Genomic DNA, 11,953 nt, shown 5'->3' on the forward strand with positions numbered 1-11,953 from the left:
ACAAAATTATCAGGGGGATAGACAGGGTGAAGTCGGATTACTTGTTCCCAATGATGGGGGAGACGAGGACTAGAGGGCATAGTTTAAAAATACAGGGTAGGCCCTTTAGGACGGAGATGAGGAAACATTTTTTTTTACCCAGAGAAGTGTGAATCTGTGGAATGCTCTGTCACAGAGGGTGGTAGAGGCAGATTCACTGATTAAAGGAGTTAAGGGTTATGGGGATAAGGCTGGAAAGGGGTACTGATAGTAGTGATCAGCCATGATCTGTAAAATGGCGGTGCTGGCTCAACGGGCCGAAGGGCCTACTCCAGCTCCTATTGTCTATTGGTTACAAAACTTGGTTCCCCATTAGCCAGTCTCAATCAGCCTGCAGACTGTGTGGGTCGCCTGACCACAAGTTCCCCACAGTCCTTCAGCCAGTGAGTGCCTCCAATGGTCACCTTCAATATATGGTAATCTTCTTGCAGCTGCTTCTCACCAGGGTGGGGGGTGGGGCTGGGGGTGGAGCTGCTGGTGAGGCTAGGGGTGTTCTTCCCATTTCTGGTGCCTACAATGGTCCACTTCTCTCTGGAGTCTGAAGCCTTCGTGGCTGCTGCTGAGCACAGGGGCCGCCATCTTGGGTACAGCCCTTGCAGTTGCATGATTTTACTTACAAACATCATCAGCTCCTTTAACAGGCCATTTAAAGCTGTACAGAGCTGCTGGCATTAGAACCAGGCGGTTGAACTCATTCTCCCAAGACCATACCAGCGGTAGAGATTCAGTTCACAATATAGCAGCTCTGGGAGTGGCATCAGTGATTTTTGGGTCCAGTGTCTCTGGGAGATGCACTTTGATAAGTTCCATCACCAAATGCTTTAAGCATTTCATAATGTTGGAGGTCAGTGCCACTGGCTAGTCGTTGTGAGGCCTGTAATTTCACCCTCTTTAGTATTAGAATGATGGATGCTTCCTTGAAACCCGTGGGGAAGATAGACTGCTGCAAAGATGTGCTGAAGATCTCCATGTGCACCTTTATCAGTTGGTGTGCAGTGACTTTTGGTACCTGACTGGGTATATTGTCTGGTCTTGCTGCTTTGTGTGGGTTCACCCTGGATAGGATTCTCCTTAACTTGACATGGATAACAATTTAATTGACTGCTCATGAGCACTCAATTAAATTTAGTAATATCTACATTTTATGTGTGAATCTGCCATCATGTTTTTCCCATGTTAAAAGAAACCACCAGAAGAACACAGTTTTGTAAATTGATCTTTAAACTTTGAAATATGAATTAGAATATAGATCATTACCAGCACAATACAAGTTCTTCATCTATTTTACACCATTAGCCCTCTTTTTCTTATATCCATCTAACTATCCAAGAGTCTTTTGATTGTCCCTATTGTACGTGCCTCCACCAGCACCTCTGGCAGGCAATCCATTCCAGCACTCACTACTCTGTGTACATAAACGTATCTCTGACATCTCAGTTAAACTTTCCTCGACTCACGACTTTGCTAATGTTACCACAGAAGAAAAGGTTCTGTTTATGCATCCTATCTAAATCCCTCATAATCTTAAATATCTATTGTCACCTCTCATACTTTGCTGCTCCAGAGAGAAAAGTCCAAGCTCAGTAAACCTTGTTTCATAAGAAATGTTCTCCAATCCAGGCATTATCCTGGTAAATCTCTTTGGCACCCTCTTAGTTTCTCTATCCTTCCTGTAATGAGATGACCAGAACTGAATGCAATATTTATAAGTGTGATCAAACCAGAGTTTTATGGAGATGCAATATTACTTCATGGCTTTTGAATTCAACACCTGATTCGTGAAGGCCAGAACATGTATGTCTTCTTCACCATCTTATCAACCTGTGCAGCATCCTTGAGGGATCTATGGGCTTGGACCTCAAGATACTTTCATTCCTCCACACCATGCAACAAAAATATCTCTCCAAGGACAATAACCAATACTCTCTAACTGTAACAGTCTTGTAATTTGCTTTGAAATTTCAACCTGCTCTTTCCCATTTGGGTAGACTACCTTGAAGGGAGGTTTCCATATTGGTGAGAAGCAAAGAAGTTAATAGAGAGCTACAGAGGCCATTTCTGACATCCATGCTCTGTTGTGCTAGGTGATTGACATAGTTAATGATGCTTTCTTCCTGTGGCACTCTTCATGCTGAAAGATGCAGGATGGAGTTATATTAAAATAGTTGTCCTAAGTGTTTTAAACTGACAGTTTTTTACTTATTGAATGAGACATTTGGCCAGGAATACAAGGATCTTCCAAAGAACAATTCTGTAAATGTATCAATTAAAGGGCTGGTCCACTCTTAAGTACATTAGTTGCAAGCTTTTATCTTCGCTGATGGTTAATTTTAAGGATTTTTCTGGGCAACTTGCATTACACAAGAGATCTGTAGAGCCCCTCACCACCTCACCCCTGCTCCCCCCCCCCCCCCCACCCCAGCATTGCAAATTTTCTTCTTTACCTTGGCTATTTTCTGTGTCTTGCAGATGAATGTTGACATCTGGAAACAATTGATATTGAACTTTCTTTAAATTTTTGCACATACAATTTATGTAGCAACTGAAATTTGCTCTGAAGGGAAATTCATGATACCAAAATAGGAAAGATGAATATTATGTGCTTGGGATTGCTGCAATGTTCAAAACAGGAGTACATTACAGTAAATAATGATCAGGAATATTGCTCAGGTGGAAATAACAAGCTAACTTAGTGTTATGTTTCCAACATTATAAGTCAAAAATAGTAGATTGTGGTTGGGGCTTTTTGTGGGCAGGATGTTATTCATCACATCACAAAGAAATTTTCAAGGCACATGTCGTTCCATTTGGAGATCGGTGACATGTTAACTATACCTTTTTGCCAAATGCAAATCTGACCCTTGTGTCTCATAATCTCATGTATTTTCTTATGACACAGAAGGTGGTTCTTCAGCTCTTTGAGACCTTACTGACTTTCAGGGCAATTCTATTCTCCCACTTTTTTCCATCTCACATGTTTTCTCGTTTCCATCAATTTCATCTACAATATCTCCACTCTGCTTCCTCCATTCTCTCTCCCCCACCACCCCCCCCCCCCCTGCCCCAACCCCTGCAATACCAGATTCTTCCACTCACCTCCACCCAGTGTTAGGCCATGCAGCTTGTGGGATATGGGAGAAAGCCACAGCATCCAGAGAAAGACCTCCCACATAATATCCTCAAGGGATCATGTGACACAGAGAGCTGCCCAGGTCAGTATCAAACTCTGCTTTCTGGAGCAATGATACAGCAGCAACATAACCCTGCCATCTTTTGGGTAACTCTGTAACAGTAAACTCTTGAACATTCCTCTCAGGACTGACCTGGAACTCTTGAGATGGAGGTTAGATGCATCATACCGAGAGGACACCATGCACTGATATACAGGGAAGCCAGTTTCCTTTCAATATTGGGTGTTTCATCCTCCCTCCCTTCACTCCATCTCAATCGCTTCCCAAACTTCTCTCTCTTTTTTCTGTATTTCACTATTTCTCTCCCTCTCTCCCATTTCTTTCCTTTTTCTTCACTCCTGCCCTCCCACCCATTTTCTTTGGCAGCCCATGTACTGCTCTGTACCATCAGGCATTCCACCACCAGTGCAGAGAGATTGCAGTGTATGTTATCCACACATTAGACAAGAGTTTCCTTCACATGCTCCTCCAACAACACTTGCTGAATGAAGAACTTCAATCAGAGAGGATGGCAACAACAGCAGGCACATGAAGCTCAATGACGTGCAGGTTTCCCTCCAAGTTGCATGTCATTCTAGTTTGGAAATATGTTGGCAGTTCTTCATCTTTCAATTTTTTTCCTCCTGTAATGCAAATGCAATAGATTTACTAGAGTCTAATTACAATCAATATTCTTGCTTGCAAATGGTAGCAATCTAGTTGAAGAGTCAGAATCCCATAACACAAGAAACAGACCCTTCAGCCCATAATGTCCATCCTGACCTTTTCTGCCCATCTACAAAAGTCCTATTTGCTTGCATTAGGACCATAATCAAAATTTCTTGTACAGTGTTAGCCAAGAGAAGATATAATTTGTTAAAGTAGTGTTTATATATTAGACAGGTGCAGAATTACAATTCCTAATTTTATTCTGCAGAATTTGTGGAATGTTGATACAGCTCATATTAATGACTATGCTATCTGAAGATCCCTGAAAGGTCAAAATCTGGGGTCCCAGCTATTACAGTGCAGCACTCCAGAGGATATTGGGAAAGGCCTGATCCAACTGGATTTCTTGCTCTGAAAATGGAATTAGGTGAGGTTCTCATTTTGATGACATATCAGCTGCATTTGTAGCAAACCCAATATGCTTAGACTCAACATTTCCACTGATCAATAAGGAAAAATTCTGTCTTGTAAGAATCTGATTATCGTACGGGGAGAATATGCTATATTTTGAATACAACATCTCTAGATGGACCTTTCCATGCATTAGAGATTGTTTCAGGTCAGCCTGGAACAGATGGTAGAGTCATTGGCAGTTTCTTCGTTGATGTTTTATATGCTGAAGATATACTTCTGAAATGCCCAGAAAGGAATATCTGGAAAAATTACCCATGAGGTGAAATGTAGACAAATTATGCTCATTTGAAATGTGGTTGATGTGATAGACTTGCAAATTCTGAGCCTGTAACCCCAGTAACTTCAGTGATGCTATCCCAGCATCAATAAGTGATAGAAATCAAGAGATTTCATGCACATTTGCCATTTGGTACCTAATCAATTATTAGTTTTAAATGTGACACTTTAAATTTTTTTGTTAACCAAATTTATAAAGAAATTCAGTATATGGCATCTCCACACCAGAAATTTGAGGGAGTCCTTGGAGACATAACAAATCTCCTCAAACACCTAATGAAGCATAGCTGCTGGTGAGCCTTCTTTAGAGGCCCCAGAATAGATCATTTGGTGGCCGTCCTCAGTAAAATGGGAGGGAATGAGTCTTCTTTGTCTCCGACTCAGAGTCATGCTATCTCTTTTGCCTCTCTTTTGGCGAGGCATACAATTTTAGTTAAATAGAAGGATTCTGCCCCACCTACTCATTATCAGTGATCAGTGGTTGTGTGACATCAATTCTTGTTTGAAATTGGAAAAGATTCATTATTCAGATATAAGATTTCAGACTCTGTGAGGTCACTTATGACTTACTTTCTTATTTTGTAATTTCACTTCAATATAATTGAATTGTCTGACTAGTATTCTTTTTCAATTATTTTCTTTTTTCCCTTTGTTTTTCTTTTAATGCTAATCATATATAGTACCTGGCAACACTGTTAGGGAGGGGGACTGAGTTTTCTCTTTGTTTCGTTTCTCCTTTTTTATTATTATTTTTTTCTACCTTTTCCTTTTATCTCTTTTATTACTATTAGTTTCTTTAAAAAATACTATCAGGATTACGAATTATGAATATGCTTTACAATTTATGTTTGTTTTTGATATACTGGTTGTTTTATTAAGTATGCATAACTATTCATATCATCTTATTGTATATTATTATTAATATAAGCTTGTGGCAGCCCACAACTGCAGATATCGCGCAGCAGCAGACGCGGACAGAGATTACTAAAGTGACTCCCAGGATAACGAACCGGTGGGGGCAGAAGCTGGGTCAGCATCAGACCAACAACCCTAAAATGGCATTGGTCAAGCTGCCCAGCTAACTCAGCAGAAACAGGCTGGGGAAGAAGGGCATTCATATGCATGGATGGTCCCACCCGCTATTGTTATTCATATGGATGACTCAGTCAATCAGCAAAAAACGGAGGGAATTTGAACAGTTTAAAAGTAGCCTTTCCAGCCCTAATAAAGAAGTGAGCTTAACCTGCCACACTTTCTGAGTGTGTTTCTTTGTAGCAGTCGGCTACATTTGGTGACCCAGATGATTTAGAAGGAATCTAAACCTAGCAAAGGAGAACAAAGCAGCAGTCAGCACAGTCGACCTGAAGCTCCTGACCTTCTGGACAGTTCGACCCGGCATGTGGTTCGACCAGACGAAGGCTCAGTTCCAGATTCGGGGCATTACAGCAGAGACCACCCAGTACTACCATGTGGTCAGCACCCTGGATCCGCAGACTGTGGTTTAGAAGAAATCTAAACCTAGCAATGGAGAATGTGGTTTGACCAGATGAAGGCTCAGTTCCAGATTCGGGGCATCACAGCAGAGACCACACGGTACTACCATGTGGTCAGTGCCCTGGATCCATAGACTGCAGACAGAGTGACCAACTTTATCCATTGGCCGCCATCAGAAGGCACTTACACTGCCTTCAAAGAGCTATTAACCGAGTCATTTGGACTCTCACGGCAAGAGCAAGGTGCACATTTGCTCCACCTGGATGAGCTTGGAGACAGATCCCTGTCGGCATCATATTTGAGCAGGCGTTCCTGCAACAGACACCTGAAGACATCCAACTGCTCTTAGCGGATGCGGATTTCACCGACCCCTGGAAAGTTGCAGCACGGACAGACATTCTGTGGAAACAGAAACAGAAGTGCTCAGTTAATGTGGGGCTCGTAAAGAAGTCCCAAAATCAGACCAGCGCAGTCCAAGCAAGGAACAGCAGATGAGAGGCAGGATCGAGTCCAGCGACAAATGGTGCTTCTACCCCTAGAGATGGGGCACCGAGGCCCACCAATGCCAGTCCCCCTGTGAGTCCAGAGAAACGACAAGGCCAGCCGTTACCGATGGCCATGATAGCTGGCCACCAAGAGAGCCTCCTTTATATCTGAGACCGCCTGCCCGGCAGACAATTCCTGGTGGATACAAGAGCAGAGGTCAACATGATATCCCACTCAGGGTTGGACACTAGGCGCAGGCTAATGGGACCCATGTTAAGGGCAGCCAACAACAGCAGGATACGGACCTATGGCACTCATAGGGCCGAGCTGCAGTTCGGGGGCAGTCACTTCTCATGGGAGTTCACACTGTCCGCAGTGGAACAACCACTCTTCAGAGCAAATTTCTTGTGAGCCCACAGCCTTCTAGTGGTCCTTAAGGGTAAGCAACTCATCCACACCGAGACCTACCAGACCATCGCACTGAGGGGAACTATGTTTCTGGCAATGCACCTGGACTCCATCCACAGCTCGGAAGATGAGTTCTTCAAGGTGCTAGAGGGATTTCCGACAATCCTTTCCCCTCAGTTCACAGCAGAAATGCCTCGACATGGCGTCAGACATCATATCCTGACCAAAGGCCCACCTCTCAATGCAAGGACGAGACGACTTCCCCCAGAGAAGCTCTAACTGGCTCAAGGAGTTGGGTGTTGTTCAACAGTCTGGACTTCACAGCACTGGCAGAGGCAGAGCAGCAGGACGACGAGATCCCACAGTACAGGACCGCTGTCACAGGCCTTCAGCTTCAGGATTTTCCAGTCGGCACAGGTACTGGCAACCTCCTGTGCAACATTGCCACCGGGCAGGTTCGACCTATTGACCCAAAGCCATGGACACAACGAGTTTCTGACTCCATTCATGGGCTGTCACACCCATCCATCAGGACTACGGTCCGGCTGGTGGCCAGCAAGTATGTGCGGCATGGATTGCAGAAATATGTCCGGGGGTGGGCCAAATGGCCAAAGTGCAGTGACACACCAAGGTCCCCCACATCCTTTTGAGCCAACCGAACACAGGTTTAACCACATTCATGTGGACATAGTGAGACACATGCCAGTTTCTCAAGGTTTCTGCTACCTGTTCACAGTGGTTGACTGCTCCACCCAGTGGCCAGAAGCAATCCCCCTGGCCGACATATCCACCAGGTTCGGTGCCAAAGTACTCCTCTCGTCCTGGATTGCAAGATTCGGACTACCACAGCACCTCACTTCTGACTGAGGCGCACAGTTCACTTCCAGTTTGTGGACTGACATTGCCAACCTGTGGGGCAGTCAGCTACACCATACAACGGCATACCACCCGCAAGCTAACGGCGTGATGGAGCATTTCCACAGGCACCTCAAGACTGCCCTCTTGACCAGACTCAAGGGCCCCAATTGGGTGGTCAAGCTACCTTGGGCACTACTGGGTATCCGAACAGCACCAAAAGAAGACCTCTATGCATCCTCTGCTGAACTCGTCTACAGAGACCTATTCACGGTTCCTGGGGATTTCATTCCACAGTCCAGAGGACGGCAGGAGGAGCCAACCACCTTCCTGGACAGGTTGCTTAAAAGGTCAGTAACCTGGCTCCGATCCCTCCCTCCAGACACAGACAAGCCAAGTCCAACGTCCCCAAAGAACTCAAGGACTGTGAGTACGTGTTTGTATGCAGAGGACCCCACTGTTCACCACTGCAGAAGCCATACGAAGGTCCCTTTCAAGTCATCTGGAACAACGGAGCCACCTTCGAACTGGACATTGATGGTAAACCAAAGGTCTTCACGACAGATAGACTCAAGCCTGCTCACACAGACCCAGCAGAACCCGTGGAGACACCAACACCTTGAGGCAGAGGCAGATCACAAATGATTGAGGGGACTATACCTACGGACACTATAGACTGTAACGCCAGTTCTGGGGTGGGGTGGGGTGGGGGGGGGGGTAATGTGGCTGCCCGCAATTGCAGAGATCGACCAGCAGATTCACACAGCAACAGACTCAGACAGAGATCGCTAAAGCAACTCCCAGGACAACAAACCAGCGAGGGTAGAAGCTGGGGCAGCATCAGACCAACAGTCCTAAAATGGCGTTGGTCAAGCTGCCCAGCTAGCTCTGCAGGAACAGACTGGGGAAGAAGGGCATTCATATACATGGATATTCCCGCCTGCTATTGTTATTCATATGGATGACTTAGTTAATTAGCAAAAATGGCGGGAACTTAAACAGTACAAAAGCAGCCTTTCCAGCCCTTGTAAAGGAGTGAGCTGAACCTGCCACACTGTGTGTGTGTCTGTGTGTTTCTTTGTAGCGGTCGGCTACAAGCTCTATATTAAAAATCAATTAAAATATTTTTCAGAATGCATGACCTGAAACTTATCTTGCCACAAGCTGGTTATGTATTTATTAGAGTTGATATTTCAAAATGGTTGACTTCATTGCCTTTTTGGGTATTTTTCTGCTTCCAAGAAAAGGCTCTGTGTGCTCGTTCTGTGGCTTGTTCTTTATTAAATAATGGCTATTTTTCTTGCTACAATTAAAATACAATAGAAATCCAAATGAGATTTAATATGCTAAATTAATCAATCTCTTGAGCATTATCAAACACATGTTTGCATTTGATCTTTCTTCATCCAGCTGTTAAAACAATACTGATATCCATCATTCATGAAAGGCAAAGAAAAATTGCAGCATATTGTGAAAGACAAGTTCATTAGGCTTCATTTGGGAAAACATTTATTTGGGGTCATTGACCACATGACTTGGGATGCATTGGAGCATTAAAGGCTAAAGTTAATGGAACACACACATTGATTTCAGGCCCATTTGAGTGAATTGTCGAGTGTTCAGGGTCTGGTTTTCATTAAAGCTTATTTACCTACACTGCTCAACTACTTCATGCAAGGTAATAGTCTTGATTTTCTTTTTCAGAAATGAAAGTCAGCTAAACCAAATGATTCAAATCAGAACTGCTTCTCAACCGATCCTAGCTTAGTTTTATTATGAGAAGTTAAATAGATGAAAATCAGGAACTGACTGTAAACTGCTGTGAATGTTGGGAAGTCATTCCTCAGTTCAGCAAATCAACATGAAAGCAGTCAGAGCTGAATATATCCTTGTTCTTCAAACATGAACAGACCACCTTATACTTATGCAGTAGGGCTCATTCTCCAATAGTACCTGACATTTGGAACGTACTGAAAATGTCATCAGATGATTAATGTATGAAAGCTGACTTCTGGTTGAGAGCCAATTTCATTGTGCCTTTGTGAGTACTCAGGTATGTTCATATGTTTAATTGCTTCATTGGTGCTGATATAATAGAGCCAGGCTTGCTTCTAAGCTTTTGATCACCTTTGGAGTCTGTAATTCCCATTTTTCGTGAGGATCAGAATCATGTAATAAAGTCAGTGAAGCCATGATGAGGCTGAAAATAAGAATAAAACAGTAAGAGACATTGCCCAAACCTTAAGATTGCCAAATTCAATAGTTTGGAACATTATTAAGAAGAAATAGTGTACTGGTTAGATCAGTAATTGCAGAGGGGCTGGTATTCAAAGCCTGGAAGTCAGCCTGAAGAAAACTGAGGCCCTCCATCAGCCAGCTCCTCACCATGGCTACCAGTCCCTCCACATCTCCATCGGGCACACAGAACTCAAAACGGTCAACCAGTTTACCTACCTCGGCTGCACCATTTCATCTGATGCAAGAATCGACAACAAGATAGACAACAGACTCGGCAAGGCAAATAGCGCCTTTGGAAGACTACACAAAAGAGTCTGGAAAAACAACCACCTGAAGAAACACACAAAGATCAGCGTGTACAGAGCCGTTGTCATACCCACGCTCCTGTTCGGCTCTGAATCATGGGTCCTCTACCGGCATCACCTACGGCTCCTAGAATGCTTCCATCAGCGCTGTCTCCGCTCCATCCTCAACATTCATTGGAGTGACTTCATCACTAACATCGAAGTACTCGAGATGGCAGAGTCTGCAAGCATCGAATCCACACTGCTGAAGACCCAACTGCGCTGGGTGGGTCACGTCTCCAGAATGGAGGACCATCGCCTTCCCAAGATCATGTTATATTGCGAGCTCTCCACTGGCCACCAAGACAGAGGTGCACCAAAGAAAAGGTACAAGGACTGCTTAAAGAAATCTCTTGGTGCTTGCCACATTGACCACCGCCGGTGGGCTGATATCGCCTCCAATCGTGCATCTTGGTGCCTCACAGTTCGGTGGGCAGCAACCTCCTTTGAAGAAGACCGCAGAGCCCACCTCACTGACAAAAGACAAAGGAGGAAAAACCCAACACCCAACCATTTTTCCCTCGCAACCACTGCAACCGTACCTGCCTGCCCGCATCGGACTTGTCAGTCACCAACAAGCCTGTAGCAAACGTGGACATACCCCTCCATAAATCTTCATCCGCGAAGCCAAGCCAAAGAAGAAAGAAGGAGGTTTTCAAAGGAAGACCTCCACTGCTGACGACAGAAGAATTCTCATCATAATGAAGAAAAATCCCCAAACTTGTCTGACAGATCATAAACATTCCTCAGGAGGAAGGTGTGACCATGTCAGTAACTACTGTAGAAGATTTCATGAACAGACAGACAGAGACTGCACTGTCAAGATATCAACCATGACAAATGTGGTACGGTTTGGATTTCGGCAGTTCCTTTATACCTCCACACTTTGCTCTTGCCATCACTCTAATATAAGTTCATCTTTGTTTCTTCTATGCACAAGACCTTTTTCAAAATTCTTCAAGGTCTTTCAGATACTTCTTGGAAAACTGTAATCTAGCCATCTTTTCTGTGGTTAAAGAGTAGTTTGCATCTTGCAGTGCAGTCTGTTCATGAAGTCATCTGCAGATAGTATTTATTGACATATCCACACTTACCTACTGAAGAGTGCTTCTGATCTGTCGGACCTACATTTGTGGAGTTTTCTTCATTATGATGAAAATTCTTACATCATCAGCAGTGAGATCTTCCTTGGAATATCAGTCCTTTTGCAATTACTGAGCTCGCAACTATGCTCCAAACTGTTGATTTTGGTAATCCTGGGCTGACATCACAATGGCCCTGGTGGGGGCCACAGAGGATCATGGGAGTCATGCTGATAAGTTGTTAGAGAGTTCAATTCACTCACAGCTTCTGTGTGTTTTTTTTCTTTCATTCGCTGCACAGCCCATTGACCATACTCCTATCTTTATTTCTAATTAACTTTAATGAAGACATTGTCATACATTCAGTTATCCTTCAAGAGGATTTGGAAGGATTTGTGAAGGCAAAACCAGTTAACTT

The 11,953-nt window shown here is 44.0% G+C and overlaps 1 long non-coding RNA gene across 1 annotated transcript; it reads right to left on the minus strand.

The window, feature by feature from the left end:
* Positions 1–9,363: 9,363 nt before the first annotated feature.
* LOC138736793 (uncharacterized) lies at positions 9,364–11,697 on the minus strand. The gene is made up of 2 exons (XR_011340579.1): positions 11,548–11,697; positions 9,364–10,071 (listed from the first exon to the last, which is right to left on the minus strand). It is a non-coding gene; the product is annotated as an uncharacterized lncRNA (long non-coding RNA).
* Positions 11,698–11,953: the final 256 nt, after the last annotated feature.

This window comes from Narcine bancroftii, chromosome 6 (assembly GCF_036971445.1).
Source record: "Narcine bancroftii isolate sNarBan1 chromosome 6, sNarBan1.hap1, whole genome shotgun sequence".
NCBI lineage: Eukaryota > Metazoa > Chordata > Chondrichthyes > Torpediniformes > Narcinidae > Narcine > Narcine bancroftii.